This window comes from Arvicanthis niloticus, chromosome 6 (genome assembly GCF_011762505.2).
Source record: "Arvicanthis niloticus isolate mArvNil1 chromosome 6, mArvNil1.pat.X, whole genome shotgun sequence".
NCBI lineage: Eukaryota > Metazoa > Chordata > Mammalia > Rodentia > Muridae > Arvicanthis > Arvicanthis niloticus.
Window position 1 is genome coordinate 79,825,419 of NC_047663.1, and position 22,978 is coordinate 79,848,396.

The following is a 22,978-nucleotide window of genomic DNA, read 5'->3' on the forward strand; positions in this document are numbered from 1 at the left end:
AGCAGGACTCCATTGGAAGTGTTGACTAACGTTGACTGGTGTTTACCTATGGCATGTATTCTTGAAATCACAGGACTTGACATAAAATCTCATTGTTTCTGCAGTAACTATGCAAGTTGTTAAGGTGGTGATTATGGTCCTTTAGACAGTTTTGGGAGCATGAACAACAGTTGTATTTGAAGTGGTCTATTGGTCAAAGCAGTGGAAAACTTACACTCATTGAGAGGAGTTTGCATAGAGTTCCAGGTCTTACTAGGACAAGCATTACAATGTCTGCTGTCATGTATAAACTCTGTTTCATTAGGAATAATTAGTCCTTGTAGTTCACTTGTATTTGCACACTGTGTTGAGCATGGCTTGTGTGGGACTCTTTGTTCTCCAATTGAACATTTTCTTTGCACAGTGGGAATTTGGATATGTTCTTTCCTTCCACTCTTGGCAGCACTGCCACAAAATAAGTAGTATTTATTAGGATATTTGCTAAAATTTTCTTGCAGTGATGCAAGTTTGGCCATTGTGATTGTGCTGCAAGGTTTTTGTTTTTGTTCTTGTTGTTTTTTTAACAGTCTTCTGTTTTTATTCTGGAGGTTGAAGATTAAACAAAATTTATAAGCTGTTGTCAGGAAAAAAGGGATGAATTAAAATTTAAAGGTGTTCAATTTAAAGTACCTGAGAAGATATTCATAAAAAGTGTCTAATTTCTATTTAGAGTTATGAGTATACTTATTAAAACTCAAGCTTTGCTATTGTTCAGCTAGTTTCCATGAATGCTAGATGTCATCTTTTTCTTCCTTGGAAATTTGTCCTTAGTTTCAAATTAAATCAGCTTATATGAAAGAATAGGGCTCCTACTCAAACAGTTTGCATGTTATCTGAATATATTTAATGAATTAGTTGAGAACCCTGTGATTTCTAGAATACTGTGTGAAGAACATAGGTCCTCACGTCAAACAAACAAACAAACAAACAAACAGCCGATGAACCAACCAACCAACCAACCAAACAAACAAACAAACGAAAAAACAGCACTGTGATTCAGAATAGAAAAGGGAAAGGTAGTTTATCATACAAGTTGGTAAGGTTGAGTGTCATCCCAGAATTGCAGTGATGCTGATTGAGTGTAGAGAGCCATTTCCACCACCTCAGGTCCGTTCTTCCCCTCCTTCACTGAATGAGTAATCAGGATGGAATAATTTTATACGTAATTTGGGTGTTGTTTCTCTCCTTTCTCCTTTGTGTTTTTACATTTCTCCACAGACCTCATGTATGGGATCATCTCTGTATCATACATCTTATTTATTTTAAAGCTTACTAGGTACATGACTTTGCCATGTCAGTAGGTCATTAAGCAAGATTGGCAGTTAGTTCTTTTCTACTCTTCTGGTTTGGGTGTCGGGTCTAGCTACACTAGCAGATTTGGGTGGAGTGGCTAAATTATCAGACTGCCAGCAGGAGTCTAGCTTTTCTTGATTATCTGGAACTGGAACTGTAAGCTAACTCAAAGTATGTTTATTTTGTTATGATCCATCAGATTTTATTTCTTAGACCTGTAAGCATTTGTTTTTTTAAAAATAAATTACTAGCTAACGTGGCTAGTAGAATGGAGCAGTCAGTAAAGTGCTTGCCTTGTAAACATGAAGACCTGAAACTCAACCCTCAGAATCCGCATAAAAATGGTGGGTGTGCTGACATGTTTTTGTAATCCCATTGCTTGGGAGGTAGAGGCAGGAGGATGTAAGAGGCTCATGAGCGAGCTAGTCTACACTATTTGATGGCTCCTAGCCAATGAGAAGCCCCATCTCAAAGCAGATGGATGGTGTTTCTGAGGATGACACACAAGATTGTCCACTGGCCTCCACATACACGTTCATGCATACATACTCACACACTACTAAATAGTGTGTGTGTGGACACAAGGTTTAAAAAGGTTAACTATTGAAATGACTGTAAGAAAGTAATAAAAAGAGAGAAAGGAAAGCAAGAATTACAAATGAACTGAACTTTCTTAGTTTCTTTTACTCATTTAGTTAGTGAACTGGGCATTTGTACAGAAGTTCATCGATCTGACTATCCATTTGTTAGAATTTCAGTTTCTTCCTTCTCATTTACGTGTCTTGATTGTAATGAACAGAGTTCATTACAGACAAATGGAGGTAGAAAATGAGTCCTTTTTCTTTGCTTCCAGGCTGTCAAAAAAGGCACACAGGGCTTGTCCATGCATTTCTACTGTGGTGTGGTGCCTTGCTACAGGACCATCCAATGGAGCATGAATGGATGTCTGAAATTGTGAACCAAAATAGATCTTTCTCATTATTAAATTGGTTATGCCCAGTTCTCTATTACAGTAACAGAAATTTGATGAACATGCCTGGTCTTTCAGAGGCAGGCCAATAGGTAAGAGACAGCCTTCCAGAGCTCAGAAGCCACAATGTTGAAGATAGGTGCTCAGTGCTGACAGCAAAGTGTTAGTTAGCTCAGGAGGGATGGATTAAAAAGGAACTCATCCAGGGAACTTTAAAACAGAGGAAAGAGTGGGTTAGCATAGCTACAGTGCTGAGCATTGGTTCCAAGCAGTAAGCAGGTGGTGAGCAGCCTGTGTGCAACAGTAAGATGCTTTGCTTATTTTAAGGGAATGGGAAGGGAGTTAAAGAGCCTTAGTTAATCTTTGTGAACTAAAAGGCATACCAGGGTACTGAAGAATGTAGAAATCGAGCCCAGGAGCCCAGTTTGGAGCTGTTCGAGGGAAGTCAGTGACGATGCTGATAGTAGCAAAAGGACTTGTGCAAGGAATCCAAGGACCCTTTCGTCAGAAAGCTCTATCAGGCTGGAGAAAGCTGAGGGGAAATATACAGGAAGTATTTTATGTTTATCTTGTATCACACATTGTAAAGTGCTAAGAGAAGAGCAAATGCTTTAATTAAAAGGAACAATTTGCTTAGGAGAAACAATTGCTCTGTTTGCTAACTGAGTCTAATGCAGTGCACAGGCAAACTGTGGGTTTAATATACGCCATCTCTTTAAATGCCAAACGAACCAGCAATAGTTGGGACTGCATATTTATTCAGTGTAATTGATAGAAATGTTTAATTAAGTATTCTGAAGGGTAATTCTCCAGTTTTCTCTCTCAGACAAATTGAAACAACTACTCGATTCTCAGATTATTCTTTGTATAATTAAATAAAAACACCCAACAAATGGGAAAGTAACATCACCAGGGTTCAAGATGGTTTTTTTTTTAAACACGTTGGTTTGTGAAATCCCAGGGTAAGACTGCCCCTGGTTGTTTCTTTTAATTTCCTTTGCTGTCGTCTTCTTCATCATAGACTTACAGTGTAAAATGGCCACAGGGAATAAGAAAAGTATACGGTTTCCATCACTAGTTTATGGACTAGTTGTAAGAGATTAATTGTCTAAGTTACACAGATAATATATGCCACAGGGAAAAAGAAAGTAAATTATATTTTCAAATCGAAGGAGCAAAACTCCATTCCGACCGATTCCAGTTTGAAAATTTTCTTGATTACACACACACAAGAATGCCTCTGTAGGTTTCTTTTAAACTCATTATCTTTCTCAGTTAAATACAGGGTAGATGGTTTATTAGAACAAACAAACAAACATTATGAGATGTCAAGATGGCGCCAAAGGTAAAGTAGCTTGCCACTAAGCACAAGGCAACACAAGCTGGGTCCTTGGGATCCAAGTGATGTGAAGATTTACTTACCTCTGTGTGTTATTCTCTGACTTCCAAATGTGTGCATGTGTACACACAGATTAACTAGCTAGCTAGCTAACTAACTAAGTAAGTAACTAGCTAACTATATTTTAAAAAGTTGGAAATCCAACATGAAAGAGGCCTTGCACGTCAATGTTAATCATCTATCAGGATGATATTCCTCCCAGGTTAAAGTGAATTTCTGACTTTCTAGCTACTAAGTGAAAAATGTAATTTCTTTGAAGAAATATTTTCTTTTTTATTCGATATTTTATTTATTTACATTTTAGATGTTATCCCCTTACCATATCCCCCCTCCCATTAATCCCCTATCCCATCCCTCCTCCTCCTCCTTTGCTTTTATACTGTTTAAATTACAGGCAAGTATTAAGGTCAGTTCTAGGTTGAAGTGCAAATAGTCAAGGATGCATGCACAGTGTTCAAGTGGCAAGAACACTGCAAGACACTGAAAAGCAATTGTCCCATATTTTTTCCTCATCAGCATTGGTATCACTCCCCAGAAATGTAAAATGTCTTTCACTGGGGATTCCTTCCGTGTCTTTAAATATCAAGCTAATTCTACACGTTTCTTTTTTATTTTTGAGAATTTTATACACATATATCATGAAATATATGATCCTTCCCTGTAATAACCTTTCCATATTTCTGAATGTGATCCCAGCTCCAGTTTCATTTACTTTTTGATAACTTATTAAGTCTAGTCACTGCTACCTGTATATCTGGGAGTGTGGGGCCATCCACTGGAGCAGGAGAAACCTATGGATAGCCACATCCTCAGAAAAGAATATTTTTTTTCTCCCCTAGGAACCATCAATGGTTAACAGTTGATGGGGCAGGGGGATCTTTCCTACTTAAGCTGAGATTCTGGCTGGTCTGGTCTCTTTCTCTGTGGTCACACCCATGACTGCAGTAAGTTACTGATTTTTATAGCTATGTCGTGTTCAGCAGACAGCACCTCACATCTCTCCTCTCCACCCTCCAGCTGTTACATCATTGTCTCATCTTTCCATCAATGTTCCCTAAATCTTGGTGGTATTGGTGGTAGGGTAATACAGATGTCCTGTTTAGGCTGAACATGCAGTCTCTCATTCTCTGAACCTCAACCAGGTATACCTCTGCATTGGTTGCTTCACATTGCAAGAAGAAGTGTCTCTGACCGAGGTTGAGAGCAGCCCTGGTCTATGGATATAAACAAGTGTTTAGAAGGAAATTTGACAACTTGATCCTTTAACAAAATAATAATAGCTTTTTTTTTTACACTATGGTTTATGACCTCCTTATCTATTTTTTTAACTAGGATTACAGTAGGAAGCATGAAATTCTCTCTTTCTGAGAAATCCTTAGTTTCCATCAGAAGTTTCCCTGTAGCAGTCACATCATCACTGTATCAGTGAGAGCATCATACCTGGCAGGTAAGTATTGCATTATGCAGCATCTAGCTCTGGGGATGGTCATGGAAGTCTTTTCTCTCCTACCAACCTGCATAGCTCCCTTTGACAATATGAAACCCATCCAGAATTTTCCAGTTGCCTTCACTATTTTCTATACGTCCAGAAGCTAGAGTATGTGGTTCTTCAGTGATAGGATTGTACCACATAGATATGATACGTAACTGAGGGCAGTAGCCTGTGTTGTTTTGGAGACTTCTCTGGCCTCTTTGACTATAGCAAGGAATCTCATGTTTCTTAGTGCAATTTTCACCTCCTTTCATCTCATCTGAGAGCAATGCTGTCTAACCATATTGAACTCTCTCAGTGTTTTTCAAGTTGGATTTTGAAATGAACATGGGAGGGTTAGCCAAAACTAAGGATCCAGAAAATAAGCCTTAAACCTGATAGTTAGTAAACTAATTTTATATTTCTTTGAAAATAATGTGGATGTGCTGAGGCTTATAATCCAGAAAGTTTTCTATCATGAAGGTCTATTTAGTTTATTTTCAGAAAACAATAACTGGTTTTCATTTGGTGATGGGAAAATTAATTTAGACTTCAGCCTTTCTGAATAAAGATGTAATACAATTTAACATTGAACAGATAACTATTTTTCCCCTGGATGTCAATTTAATTTATAGTAATTATTTGTGCAAAGTAGAAAAATTAATGATGTCACAAGGTCAAATGTTTTACGTTTATTATGTCTGCTCCATGCAAAACAATAGTGCCATGCCAAGATCTCAATTTTGTTAAGCAAAAGCATGCCTTGAATGTGAATGTTGTTCTCGCCCAGACTCATGTATCTTTATGTGATGAAATAGTATGTTGTACACTTATGACAAGGAGGTGATTCATGTAGATACACAAAAGCCAAACCTTTTGGTTGGAAATGGTTCTCACATCTCAATCCAATTTCATGGATCCTAGGGATGGATATTTTGCCTGTGTTTTGTTGTTTCTTTTCTGTCTTCAAGGATATTGTGCTCACCGGTGTCAGGGAAAGTTAACCTCTTTTTCTTTCCTCGGAGAATCAGAGTGTAAGGGTGCTCCAGGCTCTTCAAGTCTCTATGTGCAACTTCTACTCTGTGTAAGTCAGCGTTCCCTGACCCTGTTTGATCAGCTGTCCAGATTTTGAGATACCAGTGAGCAAAGGTCCTCCTTTGAAAGCATTGTTCCTTTGCAATTTACTTTTCCCCTAATATTTACTAGTTTTGATCATCACGTCCTATGAAAGTGACTTCCTATACAAAGGTTACGTTCTAGCATTTTCATGGAATCATCCCTTCGATAGGACTAAGATAGGTGAAGAGCATTGAAGATAGAGGAATGAATAGTAACAGAGATGGACCTCTGTTACTGACCAAACATTGCCAGAGTGTTCTTTTCAACTACATACAATGCTACTTGATGGGAGAGATGACTGAAAGTAATGTAAACCAGACTCAATTAGTTACCCTGTAATACTGAGTATGATTCCAGCAGTCGTACATCAACCAAAAGATGATGCCCCTTAGAGTCATTAGTGAGAGACTAGGTACAGAGGGTAACTCTGCGAAGTCAAAAGGGAAAATTGACTTCTGTTTAAATCTGAAAACATTGGACCCAAGAAGATTTTATGTGTGTTTTGAATGAAATGAGTGCAGAAAATAGTTAGGGGGAGGAAATACTGAAATCACCAGTCAGAAAATATTCATGGACATAAAGGAGTGTTTGACAGATTTAGGAATGAGCGGTTCTTCTAAAGTGGTGCTGAAAATACACTACTATTTTTCATCTGTCTAGGAAGAGAACACATTTATGCTGTGACCTAGAAGATCTTTCAGGCTAGACAGTTATAAAATAAGCAATCAAATACGATTCATTCTCTATTGTTTGTAAGCTGTGCAACTTTCTGTAATAATTAGACTTCTCTGTGCTGTCATTTTTTTGATCTTTAAAGGAGAATAATAAAGCTATCTCCTGGAGTTCTCAGGAGATTAAACAGCTCTTAATGTGAGTTTATTTTATGATAATTATGCCTAAGGACATTTCTTATCTTTTCTTTAATTGCTCCTAAAAATGATAATATAAAGGCTAGCTGTTGGTGAGCTTTATGCTCACGAGCACACACACACACACACACACACACACACACACACACACACACACACACATGCATGCACACACATACACGCATGCACACATGTGAATACATGTGCACACAAGCATGCACATGCACAAATGCACACACATTCGAAGAGATGTTGTTACTCATTTCCATCACGTCTTCAATCATCATAAATGAGTTATTCCTCTCCATTTGACAGACATAGAAGCATAGACCAGTTTAGAAATTTCTTCAAGCTCACTTAGTGCGTCAATCAGAACCTGATCTGAGAATTGTATGGAATGAACCTACCAAGTGTGACTGTGCATTCTGGATGTGAACAATGCCTTATCTACGAGGCCTCAAAGCTAAGGGAATGGCATGGCCTCCTATACACAGGAGACTGAGAATGTTCTAAAGTGAGATGTTTGCATAACAGCTGTCTTTTAATAAGAGGGTGACACATGAAAAAGGATCTAACTACAGGTTTCTAATTTCAGAACAAGGCACGATCACAAGACTCCTGTTGAGATCACCTATGAAGATTAGCTGGGCCCATCCTTGTTATATTTGTATATAATATACATGTTAAGTCCCCTGAGGGGATGTCATATCTATCTGAGCACACAGCCCACCCAATCCCAGCTTCCCTTTTACTTTGTGTTTGTTTTGCATCCACAGCTTGCACAAGCAGCAGCAAGTTTCTGTGTGAAGAGGTTTTTTTTTTTTTTTTTTTTTGAGGGTCCTGGCCCTCACTGGCTTGAGACTTTCCCCAGGCAACTTTGGAAGTCATTTTGGGGTACTGGATATGTCTTCTACAGTAGGGGTGAGGGAGAAAACATTTCATTTCAATGTGTCATATAAGTATCACTCACCATGTGTGTGTGTCATGTGCGCATGTATCTACATGTGCACCTGTGTACACCAGTGTTTAGAGGACAGAGCTTGATATTGGCTTGCTTTCTTAATCGCTTTCCACATTAATTTTTAAGAGAATCTATTCACTACACCTGGAGCTTATGAACTGGTCTGGAATAGTTGGTCAGTAAGCCTCAGAGAGCCTCCTGAACTTGTCTCCTCAGAACTATGATTCCTACATGGGTTGAGGATCCCAGGTTTTAATGAGGTACAGAACTCATTCAGGTAATCATTGTTATGAGGCAAGCGCTTTTGTGACTAATCTATCTCCCTAACCCATAAATGGACATTTTTTCCCAAGATGTACATTTGAAGACTCTTGTCCATGCCGATCTTTGCCTTATCCTTTGCTGTCATGCATCTTTTGCCCATCCTTCTACCTTACGAAGAATGCATGTGCATTTGTGTCATGGCACAAGCTGGTATGTTCATTGCAAATAACCTCACAGCAAGGGTTTATATATGACTGTCAGAGACCTGCCTCTGTACAGCAGAATTTCCAAAGTCAGTAATCTAGTGAAGAGTAACCCTCATAGACATTAACTTATAATGATGCCACAAACTGAGTTGTGTGGGACCACTGCTTGTCATGTCTCCTTTAGCAATCCTGATTATAATTACTCAACCAGTGTTGCCTGCATTCTTGGAAACAGTACCATTAACGTATTCAAAATACTTAATGGTGAACTCATGTCCTTGGGTTGCAATGATGTAACATGAGTACTTCATTGATAGTACTTGTGATGTGTAATCTCTCTTCTAATTTTGGTAGTATGTTTGTGACAAGAAGAAAACTGTGCAAAACATCTCAAATAGTAAGATAAATAAATTCTCTTATTAATTATCCGTAAAGATCCTGATATAAATTATGTCTCAGATTATTTTTTTAAATTGATAACTTGCTCTTGTGACTATTACTGGATCTCATAGACACAGAAGAGAGGATACAAATGTGAGTGATTGGTGAGTTATCTGACAACGTTCCAGCATTGCACAGATTGTATTATTTAAATCTTTCCTTCACATTCCAAGGGTTTCTTAATCACCCGTGGTATGAAAGACTTTCCTACACTTCTGTTGAAGCAGGTCTGAATAGAGAAGGAGGAAATTCTTACATATTCTAAGACATCTTAAGATATACAGGGTTAGTTATCCAGGAAATTATTGTCTTGGAGGATGACTCTATCTGATACTTTTGATTTATAATCATTGGACCTTATACAGAAGAGAGGGATAGTCCAAGAATACTAAGGTGTCACAAATATGATTTAAAGATTTTCAGGTGGGAAGAAAGTTTTCATTCTAATAAAAGAAAAGGAGACAGAATAATCATCAAGAAATGTCCCATATCCTAGTAATGAATTTTACCCTTCTCTTTCTTGCCGCCAGCTTTCCTTAATATGTTTTTTTTCAAATTACAATAACTCTCAGAATTTAAATATTCTAATCAAAGTGGTGCCATATTGAAAGGAGGCAAATGAATGATTAAAGTCACAGGCGTGCCAGTCAGGCATCTCATTGTATTCATAGAGAATTTTAGAAAAATTCAGGCTCTGAGATCCGGTGGATTTAAAGGTATTTTCTTTCTTCTTTATTTCTGCTTCTATTGAGTGAACTTGCCCGCGAATCATGGCTATTTATGAAGCTAGCACATTTCCTATTGATGTTATAATAGTAATTTTTAATAAAATTTACTCTTTATGTGAGGCACTTGGATCACAATTCTGGTCACCATGACAACTAGTTGTTATTATTATGCTAGAGCCTAGATTTTATTCCCAGAATTGACCCCTTAATACTGTACTATTTTAAGCTTCCAAGTAAACCCTAGCCAATGTTTTTAATTGAGGGTTTTTGAGGAACTCACTGGTGTTATGAGTGAATTTACCCAATCTACCCTGAACCTCTTGGATGGATAATCCTCACCATTCCAGCTTTCTCAAAGTGGGATCTGTAGAATTCCTGTGATGATCCTTGAAGTACAGTTAAAAGGCAAATTTGGAGATCACATATCTGGCTCTTCCCAGTAACTGTATGAAACAAACGAAGCTAGCAGTGTCTGCTCACTGAGAGGAAATCCCAAACAGCAATCCCCTCTTCTGGAAGTCAACTGGATACTATTATTATACCTACTGGCAATTAAAATAGTCAATAATTTAAATGTTTTCTTTGTATCCCAATAGCTTCTTAATCACCCATGGAAGAGTTTTCTAGAATTTTATTTTTGCTAGGCTGTTATCAAAGGCCTAGGATCTAACTAAACATGGGATCTAACTTCTTTGTATTGACACAGATTACTACCTCTAAGTTTTACACTAGTATGGCTAAATTTTGGAACTTTTATTTTGCCTCAGAGAAATTATACCTATTAAATGGCATTTTTTAAAATTAATTTGCTGTATCACCTGAGTGATTCCTAGCCTTTTGATAGAATGTTTTTGATTGGAAAAAAAAGATTTTTCTCTTTCTATAGAAATGTTTTCTTAAATTTATTTTATATTTATTTATCATTTTATTTATTTACATTTCAAACATTATACCTCTACCCCATCTCCCTTTCATGAACCCCACCCCAACCCAAATCCCACCCACATCCCCTTTGCCTCTACAAGAGCATTCCCTCACCCACCCCTCTTGCATCCCCCTTCTCTGGGGGCATCAAGCTTCCACAGGACCAAGTGCCTTTTCTGCTACATATGCAGTGGAAGCAATGGACAGGGCCATGCATTCTCTTTGGATTGGTGGTTTAGTCCCTGGGAGCTCTGAGTTGTTTGGTTTATTGATACCAAATAAACTTCTTATGGGGTTGCAAATCCCTTCCGCTCCTTCAGCCCTTTCCCTAACTCTTCCATTGGGGGCCTTTGGCTCAGTCTTATAGCTGGCTGTGAGTATCTGCATGTGTCTTAGTCAGATGCTGGCAGAGCATGTCAGAGGGTAGGCATACCAGGCTCTTGTATACAATCACTTCTTAACACCAGCAATAGTGTTGGGGTTTGGTGTCTGGGATGGAATTGATAGCATGGTGGGGCAGTCTCTGGACAGCCTTTCCTTCAGCCTCTGCTCCATTTTTGTCCCTGCATTTTCTTTAGTCAGGTACAACTCTGGGTTAAAACTTTTTATATGGGTGGGTGGCCCCATCCCTCCACTGGGAGCTATGTCTATCTACTGGAGGTGGTCTCTTCAGGTTCTATTTTCCTACTGTTGGGTATTTCGGGTAATGTCATATCCATTGGGTCCTGGGAGCCTCTCGAATCCCTGGTGGTTCCCCATGTTCGCAACCCTCCACTGCTACTTATTTCTATTCATTCTCCTGGCCCTCTGGACTTCTCTCTTCCCATACCTGGTCCTGCCCCTCTTTTTTCTTCCTCCCCCTCCCTCTGCCACCCAGGTTTCTCCCTCACTCTGCCTCCTGTGATTACTTTGTCCCCCCACCCCCCATTCTAAGTGGGTTTGAAGCCTCCACACTTTGGCCTACGTTCTTGTTTAGCTACCTATGATCTGTGAGTTGTACCGTGGGTATTCTGAGCTTTTGGACTAATATGCACTTAGCAGTGAGTACATACCATGTATGTACTTTTAGGTCCTAGTAACTGCACTCAGGATGATGTTTTCTGGTTCCATCCATTTGTCTAGAAAGTTCATGAAGTCATCATTTTGAATAGCTGAGTAGTATTCCATTGTGCAAATGTACCACATTTTCTGTATCTATTCTTCTATTGAGGGACATCTGGTTTTTTTTTTTTTTTCTAGTTTCTGACTATTATAAATAAGGCTGCTATGAACCTAGTGGAACACTTACCTTTTTTATATGTTGGAGCAACTTTTGGGTATATACCCAGGAGTATAGCGGGTCTTCAGGTATAGCTATTTCTAATTTTCTGAGGAAACACCAGATTGATTTCCAAAGTGGTTGTACCAGCTTGCAATCCCACCAGCAATGGAGGAGTGTTCTTCTTTCTTCACATCCTCACCTGAATTTGCTGTTGCCTGAGTTTTTGAACTTAGCTATTCTGACTGGTGTGTGGTAGAATCTCAGGGTCATTTTGATTTGCATTTCCCTGATGATAATTACAAATTCTTAACAAACACCAGAACCTCAATTTAATTGTATTGACAGTGTCCTTTGCCTTACAGAAGATTTTCAGTTTCATGAGGTCCCATTGGTTAATTGTTGATCTTAGAGCCTGAGTTGGTGTTCTATTCAGGAATTTTTTCCTCTGCCAATGTGTTCGAGGTGTTTTCCCACTTTCTCTTCTATTAGATTCAGCATATCTGGTTTTATGTGGAGATCTTTGATCCACTTGGACTTGAGCTTTGTACAGGGAGAAAGAATGGATCAATTTACATTCTTCTACATGTAGACTGCCAGTTATATCAGCACCATTTGTTGAAAATGCTGTCTTTTTCCCACTGCATGATTTTGGCTGCTTTGTCAAAGATCAAATGACCATAGGTGTGTGGATTTATTTCTGGTCTTCAATTCTATTCCATTGATCTACCTGTCCATCTTTGTACCAATATTGTGGTTTGTTTGTTTGTTTTATCACTATTGCTCTGTTGTACAGCTTGGGGTCAGAATGGTGATTCCTTTAGAAGTTCTTTTATTGTTGAGAATAGTTTTCACTATTCTGGGATTTTTGTTATTTGACATGAAGTTGAGAATTGCTCTTTTCTCTGTGAAGAATTGAGTTGTAATTTTAATGGGGATTGCATTGAATCTCTGGACTGCTTTTGGTAGGATGGCCATTTTTATTTTTTATTTTTTTTCCAGATTTTTTTTTTAATTAGATCTTTCATTTACACTTCAGATACCATCCTGTTTCCCCATTCCCCCCCCTTAGAAAACCCCTATCCCATGCCCCCTTTTCATTTTGCATTTATACATTTTTTTAAGAAATGTTAATCATAGGCTTTATAAGTTTGGTATTGTTCAATCAGAGGTGTAACCCACTACTCAACCTAGATATATCAACTATCTTTGACTGGTGGAGATACATGAACATCTGCTTCCCTGTCTCCCCCCTCTATCTCTCTTTCATCACCTAGCTTCTCCTCTCCTTCTTCTTCTCCTCTTCTTACTCCTTTTCTTCCTCTCAGTACTCCTCCCACCTTAGCTCCTCCTACAAATCACCCTTCCTGTTAAAAGGAAACTTTTCTCTCAAAATACAATTAGAGCATAATTATGCCTATTTGTACCAGTGAGGTACAAGATAGTCCTAATACCCAGTCCATCCTTTTGTTGACTAACCAGCACCTCTGTCATCTATCCTAACTAAAACACTTAGCTCTGAACCTGGCTTTTTCCTTGGCTTTAGGATGAATGTCAGCTGATGACCATACACTCAGATCTTTTCTCTCAAAGTAAATAGCTATAAGTTTTCAACCCCATCAGAAATCCAGAATGACTGAGTTGACTATAATTGTGGGAAGCACAAAGCATAGCTTCTAAAACTTAGCCAATTTATAGAGACCTCTGAACACCTGGACACTCGCTCTACTTCAAAACGTTGGAGCATCTGTTCTTCTGCCTTCTGGCCCAGGATCATCTGACAGACCTTAGTGCTGCAGAATTATTAAGGGCTGATTACTCTGTCTAGGCAGATATAATCAGTCGACTATTCTGCAAGTGTGTCCTTTTCTGGACAGTAATTTGTCTGTAGAAGGAAAGTGGCAATTCTTGCCTAGTGGCTGTCTCACCACAACTGGAGTAACTCCAAGGATGCTCAATTTCTTCTTAGAATTTAACATAGGAAGCTGTCCAGAGCAGACAGGTCTCTAATGAAAATGAACATTAATACTGAAATGTTTGTCATGTCAATTCTAAGGATTTCTGATGTTTTGAAAACCAGCTATCCATGTAAGGTAATCTGGACTGTTGCCTGTTAACTCCACTCAGCTATTTCTAAATAAAACATAGAGAACACCCTTATAATAAACTCCAAGTCATGAATTTGCTATAGTCCCTTAACTCACAGGCTGACCATCTCAAATCAGTTAAAAAAGTTAAAGAAGGACTGGGTCTAAGCTTTGTATTCCTAAGTGTGTTATACTGGTACAATGCCTATGAGAGTAACAATATTCATCTCACTCTTATATCACTAAGAAGCTCATGCCAATGAAAACGTTAAAATTTGTAAACAAAGTAAATTGGTGCCATTTAAGAATTTATATCTTCATCTTGATATTAATTATACAGATTTCTACTAATAGGTTATGGCTATGCAATAAACCTTAGCTAATCCTCTCTATTCCGACAAAACCACTACTTTTCCCTAGGGAGACAGCCCAACATTTACCACCTTAGTCCCCATGCCCAGGGAATAGGGGCGCTGACTCATCATTAGCTTCTTCAAGCTGACTATGGGCTTGAGATATTAGAAGAGGAGTGGGGGGGGAGAGCAAGTTGACAATCCTCTGATGCTGTGTCTTCGCTGCCTCCAGATGGAATTCACGGACCTCAGAGGTTTGAGCAGGTCTGCCCAGCTTGCTTGTTGAGTAGATACACCAAGGCTGATCATTCTGCAATATACAATTCTCAAAACAAATTTTAGTATCAAGATAGGTTTTTTTTTTTTTTAAAGAGGGCTGACATTTTATTAAGAATGTTGGTTCTAACCGCTTTTCTATTTTTCCCCTCTTTTATTGGATATAATATTTACATTTCAAATTTTATCCCCTTACCATATTTCCCCCACCACCCAGGAACCCCTTATCCCATCCCCCCTCCTCCTGCCTCTATGAAGGTGTTACCCACCTACCCCCAGCCTCCCTCCCCACCCTCAGATTCCCCCCCCTCAGTGCTCAGCCTTCAGGGTACCAATGATCTTGTCTCCCACCTATGCCCAACAGGGCCATCCTCCCCTACATATACAGCTGGAGTCATGTGTCTCTCCCTATGTGCACCTGGGCTGGTGGTTTAGACCCTGGGGAGCTCTGGCTGGTTGGTATTCTTGCTCTCCTCACAGGGCCACCAGCCCGTATGGTTCACGGTTCCCTCAATTTACTCTCTAACTCCTCCATTGGGAACTTTGATCAGATTAATGGATAGCTGTGGGTATCTGTCTCTGGGTATGTCCGACTCTGAGAGACCTCTAAGGAGACAGCCTTATCAGGCTGCTGTCAGCTTTCCCATCCTGACATCCCTATCAGCGTCTATTTTTGGTGACTGCCTATGGAATGAATACCCAGACACAATGGTCTCCCTACAACCCCCCCTTATGATTCTGACCCACACTGTGTCTCCATATTTGCTCCCTTGGTTATTTAGTTACTCCTTCTAAGAAAGACCTAGGCATCCTCACTTGTTCTTTCTTCTTCATGAACTTCGTGTCTTCTGGTAGTTGAATCTTTGTTGTTTCAAACTTTTGGGCTAATCTCCGCTTATCAGTGAGTAAATACCATGTGTGTTCTTTTGTGATTGGGTTACCTCACTCAGGATGATATTTTCTAGATCCATCCATTTACCTAAGAATTTCTCGAATTCATTATTTTTAATAGCTGAGTAATATTCCATTGTGTAAATGTACCACATTTTTTGTATCCATTCCTCTGTTGAAGGGCATCTGGGTTCTTTCCAGCTTCTGGCTATTATAAATAGGGCTGCTATGAACATAGTGGAGCATATGTCTTTGTTATTTGTTGAGGCATTTTCTGGGTATATACCCAGAAGTGGTATAGCTGGGTCCTCAGGTAGTGCTATGTCCAATTTTCTGAGGAACCGCCAGACTGACTTCCAAAGTGGTTGTACCAGCTTGCAACCCCACCAACAATGCAGGAGTGATCCTCTTTCTTCACATCCTCGCCAGCATCTACTATCACCTGAGTTTTTGATCTTAGCCATTCTGACTGGTGTGAGGTGGTATCTCAGTGTTGTTTTGATTTGCATTTCCCTGATGACTAAGGATGTTGAGCATTTCTTAAGGTGCTTCTCGGCCATTTGAGTTTCCTCAGTTGAGAATTCTTTGTTTAGCTCTGTACCCCATTTTTTAATGGGGTTATTTTGTTGTTTGGCGTCTAATTTCTTGAGTTCTTTGTAAATATTAGATATTAGCCCCCTATCAGATGTAGGATTGGTAATGATCTTTTCCCAATCTGTTGGTTGCCGTTTTGTCTTGTTGACAGTGTCCTTTGCCTTACAGAAGCTTTGCAATTTGATGAGGTCCCATTTGTCGATTCTTGATCTTAGAGCATAAGCCATTGGTGTTCTGTTCAGGAACTTTTCCCCTGTGCCTAGGTATTCGAGGGTCTTCCCCAACTTCTCTTCTAATATTTTCAGTGTACCTGGCTTTATGTGAAGGTCCTTTATCCACTTGGAGTTGAGCTTTGTGCAAGGAGATAAGAATGGATTAATTTGCATTCTTCTACATGTTGACCTCCAGTTGAGCCAGCACCACTTGTTGAAAATGCTGTCCTTCTTCCACTGGATGAATTTAGCTCCCTTGTCAAATATCAAGTGACCATAGGTATGCGGGTTCATTTCTGGGTCTTCAATTCTGTTCCATTGATCGTCCTTTCTGTCTCTGTACCAATACCAAGCAGTTTTTATCACTACTGCTCTGTAGTACAGTTTGAGGTCCGGAATGGTGATTCCCCCAGAGGTTCTTTTATTGTTGAGAATAGTTCTCGCTATCCTAGGTTTTTTGTTATTCCAAATGAATTTGTAAATTGCTTTTTCTATCTCTATGAAGAATTGATTTGGAATTTTGATGGGTATTGCATTGAATCTGTAGATTGCTTTTGGCAGGATAGCCATTTTTACTAAATTAATCTTGCCAATCCAGGAGCATGGGAGATCTTTCCATCTTCTGAGATGTTCTTCAATTTCTTTCTTGAGAGACTTGAAGTTCTTGTCATACAGATTTTTCACTTGCTTTGTTAGATTCACTCCAAGATAATTTATTTTATTTGTGGCTATTGTGAAGGGTGTCATTTCCCTGATTTCTTTCTCTGCCTGTTTATCCTTTGAGTAGAGGAAGGCTACTGATTTGTTTGAGTTGATTTTATATCCAAGGATGGCCATTTTTAATATGTTAATTCTACTGATCCATGAGCATGGGAGATCTTTCCATCTTCTGAGGTCTTCTTTGATTTTTTTCTTCAGAGACTTGAAATTCTTGTTATAGAGATCTTTCACTTGCTTGGTTAGAGTTATATCAAGATATCTTGTATTTTTTTTTTTTTTTTTACTATTGTGAAGGGTGTTGTTTCTTTAATTTTTTTAGATCTGATTGCTTTTCAAGTATGTTAGTGTATCCAGGGCTTGCTGTGGTGGAAGACCTGGGCTCTGATGTTGCCAAGTGGCATTGGTTTCTGTCGCTTATATTGTTGTGCTTGCCTCTTGCCATCTGGTTATCTCTGGTGTTAACTGGCCTTGCTGTCAATTACTGGAGCCTGTCCTTCCTGTGATCCTGGTTATGTTAGTCCTTCTTTGGTCAGGCTGTCTCTGGGTGTGGGAGGGAGGCTGGAGCATCAGCTCTGCCCCAATATGAGTTGTGGCTTGAAGGAAGATGTGAATCTGGTAGGGCAAGGCAAAGGAGATAGGGCTTGCCTTCTTTGGGCCCTGTGGGAGTCCCAGTCAGGCCAGATATTGAGCAGGGGGAGGAGTCTCATCTGTTGTCTCATCCTAGTTGTGACAGAGCTCCTGGGAATCAAGCTGTCTCTGGGTATGTGAGAGGGTCTGGAGCGCCCACTCTTCCCTGGACCTAGTTGTTGGCTGGAAGGGAGACATATATCCAGCTGGGCAGGGCAGATAGGGTGGTATCATAAATTTAAATTGCCCATTCAAGTAAGCATTCCTATGATGAATGCATGACTCAGCATATTTGAATTATCTTTTATATTATATTTTCACTACCACTATTATCCAATAGAATGTTTTGCTTTGTGTGGAATAACTCAGAATGAATGACAGAATCTAGATTTAGGTCTAGAAAGCAGAGATGTGAGTTACTTTTCATTTGTAAAGTAGAGATGTGAGAAAGAATTTTAAACAAGTTCTAAAATCTGATATTTATGTATGATTTCACTTCTCTCTGAGGACAGGTTTTCATTGCTTCCTTAAACCAGAGTATAAGGTTATAATATTTTTGAGAAGAGAGAATACAGTTACATCACTTAGTTTATTTTATTTCTTTTCAGCCTCACACTCTTGTAAATAGCAAGGCAACAGAAATACATAACGGCTGTCGCTCTGTCTCTCTCTCTCTCTCTCTGTTTTTCTGTTTCTCTCTCTCTCTCTGTGTCTCTCTGTCTCTGTCTGTCTGTCTGTCTGTCTGTCTCTCTCTCTCTCTCTCTCTCTCTATATATATATATATATATATATATATATTGTTTATATATATGAATATATTACATACACATTCATACATACTGGTTACTGATTATAAAAATAGTACACTCAAAAAATCTTGAAAACAATGTTTACTTTGAATTATTTGAATTCTAACTGTAGAATTGCAAATTAATTTTAGGCTTTTCTAAAGTCAAACACAAATCTATACCTTTGAGTTGTTTTTTGGGGAAGAGCAAGATGAACAGAAACTGAGTGTGAGGGGAGGGAAAAATTGAGCAAAGAGATGCTGTCCATTAAAGCAGAGCCTCTGAACCCAATCCAGATACTTTAAAGAAGCATATTGACCTTCTGCTCCTTTTTCATGCAAATGAGAGCAATGGGCAATGAACAAATTATAAAACCGCCAAGGCCACAATGTGAGCATAGATTTCTGAACCGTTATGAAATTGAAGATGGGGGGAGGGGGTCATTGCTTTGTCACTTTTCAGCCACATAAAATAATCTGTTCTTTTTTATTTTCATTCCTTTGGAGCCCTCACTTTTAGAAAAATGTGCAGAGGACTCTGTTGAATTATAAGGGCAACTCATTTTAAAGGTTAAAGGATGAGATGCAATTAGCCTCTAAATTCAGACCTGATTATTGAAGTCAGATTATCTGTTGGTTCATAACAATGTAACCAGACATTTTAATGCACTAATGTGTCCACTGGTAGACAATTAGAGTTGTCAGTTTAAGTAGTCAATTGAAGAGGCAGGTTAAACAAAAATTGGTAGTGTCTCTGTGACCTTGTGCTTAGAAACATTCTTCTGGAAATACAATAGTGGGCTTTGAATTGGTGAAGGAAGCAGCAGAATTTAATTATGGCCAAAGTACAAATGACTATACTCTTCATATATATCACAAGCACTGACCCAGGAAGAGACAGACACTGGATAGATCTTCTAGAGAGCAACAATAATTAATACTCAGGTAACCAAGAGGTCTTAGCAATTTTTGTAGCTTATAATGTATATTTGAAATTGAGTCCTGCATTGAAGGGTGAATGACATTAAAAAAAAAAAAAATTTTTTTTTTTTTTTTTTTTTTTTTTTTTTTTTAATTAATCCACGTATCTAACACTTTACGGACAGAGAGGAATCCAACTCTCATCTGAACTCCGTCCTAACTCATAGCTAATTAGTCATTTTTAATGATCTTTATTCGTGATGAGACACTTTATTCCAAGTGTCTGGCAACAGTTATGTGGAAAGTTCACTAGGTGAAGCACAAACATTTGGGTAGGGAAAAGAAAACTGCCTTCTCTTTTCAAATTTGTATTTAATTGAGTGGCTATGGGAGGTGAGATTTGAGATGTTCAACCCATCTTATCAAGAGTTTCACAGACTGAAGATCAGGAGAAGCACTCTTAGTCCCACGTCAGATGCAAATATACATTAGGGAAGGCCAGCTCAGACAGCGAAGGTCTGTACATTAACAGGGTCTGGTCAGGTGACTTCAGCGAGAAAAAAATTGTCATCAAAACTTTGATTCAAGTCTATCTATTTATCTCCAATTTCATATTTCTTTTTTCTTTTTAAATGAATAGAATTTTATTGTGTATATGCACTCACTTTCTATTATCCAACGATCAGATTAAAGGTATTTAAAGGTGCCATGCAAGCCAAGGGAGAAAAGTCATTCATAGTTCTACACAGCTGTAAAGGCTAAGTACCAATGACCTGGCTAGCAGTATATTTCCAAATGGTACAATAGCCATAACCAACAGCTATCTAGTTGGACTTGAATAATGCTTGGTACAATCAATCTAGCCAAATATTGGCTGAGGAGTTCATAGACGCTGGAGGAGAATATACTACTGCCTTTTTTTCTAAACCAGTTTTGAAATTTAATGTCAACTTGACACAGATTAGAATCACCCAGTACAGAATCTCAGCTGAAGAACTGTCTTGATTATCTTAATTGATGTGCAAAAGCCACTGAATGTTGGCAACAAATAGTATTAAAATGAGCACATAGACCTATCAGACTCTGGCCAAAGAGTGTGTGGCCCAAAGCTGCTGTGTGGACCTCTTCTTCTTCCTTAACCAATATGTCAATGTGGCCACATTCTCTGTAGTTACCCAGCTCACTGGAGGCTCTGTCTACAGATATGTCTACTTCCAGGTAGAGAATGACCAGTAACAGTTCTTGAGTGACCTGTGTCAGGATGTACAGAAGGTGGTTGGCTTTGATGCTGTTATGAGGGTTCGGACAAGTACTGGTATCAGTGCAGTAGATTTCTTTGGAGCTTTCTATATGAGCAATACAACTGATGTGGAGTTGGCTGGACTAAATGGAGACAAGACAGTGACTGTGGAATTCAAGCATGATGACCAGCTCAATGAAGAGAGTGGAGCCCTACTGCAGTTTACCATGCTTTATACCAGCTGTGCAGGGTGTCGTCATCTCCACATCTATAACCTGGCCCTAAACTACTGCACCCAGCTGGCTGATCTGTATTGAAACTGTGAGGCTGACACACTCATCAACTACACGGCCAAGTTTGCATACCGGGCTGTTCTGAGTAGCCCTGTGAAGATTGTCCAAGACATTCTCATCACTCAGTGTGCCCAGATCCTGGCGTGTTATAGAAAGAACTGTGACAGCACTTCTTCTGCAGGACAGTTGATTCTTCCTGAGTGGATGAAGCTACTTCCAGTTTACCTGAACTGTGTGTTGAAGAATGATGTTCTGTAGCCTGGAGCTGAGGTCACTATTGATGATCGGGACTATGTTCTAAAGCTGGTTTCCTCCATGGAGGTGGCTGAGACCAACGTCCTCTTCTACCCTTGGCTCCTACGACTGACAAGGTACTGCTGAATCACCAGCAATTCGAGCCTTTGAAGAGTGTTTAAGCAATATATATATATATATATATATATATATATATATATATATATATATATTTGCTGGAGAGTGGACTCAACTTCTTTGTCTGGGTGGGAGCAAGTATTCAAGAAGGCTTTGTCCAGAGCCTTTCCAACATGACATCCTTCAGTCATATCACCAGTGGTTTGAGTGTCTACCAGTTCTGGATAATCCACTAAGAAAGTCTGAGGCCTCATTGATAGTTTACAGGCACAGAGAATGCGGTACATGAAGCTTATTGTGGTCAAACAGGAAGACAAGTTCTAGATGCTGTTCAAGCACTTCTTAGCGGAGGACAAGAGCCTAGATGGGGGTGCATTCTATGTGGACTTTGTCATATACACAAGGAGATTTGGCAGCTACTGAGCTAAAGTAAGTGGATAAATGGCATAGCGTCCCAGGCTAGCTTCCAGGAAGAACCGCAGGATGGCAGAGAAATTGGAACAGTTTCATGTCCTATAAGTCATGTAAGCTGACCTCAGTTGACTTCTTTGGAGGGGAAGAGGGCAAGTTATAAGGAGACATCTGCTTTCTGGGCTCAAATACTCTACCACTCTGTCATGTCCTGCTGATCGAAGGTGCCCCAGGCCTCTTAATCTACCCTTCCTCCTGCTAATCCTGTTGTAATGAATGTAGTTTCTCAGTTCACTGTATATGATTTGGTGTTGGGGGTTTGGAGGCAGCCAGACCCTGGCAACAATGTGTCCCTTTGGTCCAGCCTCCAAGAGGAAAGGAGCATGCAGGAAGAAGTGGAAGAAGTGGGTTATTACAAGAGGTGGCAAATTCAGTTCTGTGTCATCAACAACTTCCTATATTAGGAAGTTGAACAAAAAGCTATGATACAGACCATAGGTGTTGGAAAAAATATGAACAAAAAGCTAGGATACAAACAATAGGTATTGGAGGGTAAAATACTTGGTCCTTTGGTGGCCTAGTGGTCAGTAGCAAAGTCATAGTTACTGAGGATGGATAACTAGTTGTCTCTCTACTTCCACTGTGCATGCTCTCTCTCTCCCCTGTAATGATTGGTGAGCACTTTGTGGACAGAAGCACATAGCTTGAAATGAATGAGCCTGGGGTAAGAATTGCAAAACATATTAACACCTAGGGGAAGTAGCAGCCTTCTTTCCAGATAGAGAAGCCCTAATCCTGGGTGGTTCTGAAGAGAGCTTGATGGTCACCTTGCAATACCTCACCGAGCCAGCCCACATCCTACTCAGCTTCCAGCAGAAACATTGTTGGGGAAAGGCAGAGATCACAAGAGTCCTGTCTTCTGGTGCCAGGGTGTTACTGGGCTTTGGTACTTACTGAGTGGCTGACAAGTTATCTTCCAACTCCAATTGACTGTGCAGGACAATGGCTAGGAATGATGGTGGTCAGGCTTGCCTGCACCCAGCCCAGGATGCCCCTGCTATGGACCTTTCATTTCTTTTCATTGGTTTATTTTTCAATGCATCTTTAATTTGTAAAGAAATTAAATAAGACATAGCCACAAAGAAATGAGCACATAGGACTCAAGGGCTTATTGATTTACCTATAGATGAATACATCTCTTAAACTCGTCAGAGAAGTTTCATCTTGCAGTAGATGGCAACAACCCAAATAT

At 39.4% G+C, this 22,978-nt stretch overlaps 1 pseudogene; it reads left to right on the forward strand.

The window, feature by feature from the left end:
* The first annotated feature begins 3,635 nt into the window (after window positions 1-3,635).
* LOC117710345 (protein transport protein Sec24C pseudogene) lies at window positions 3,636-21,743 on the forward strand (annotated as a pseudogene).
* Window positions 21,744-22,978: the final 1,235 nt, after the last annotated feature.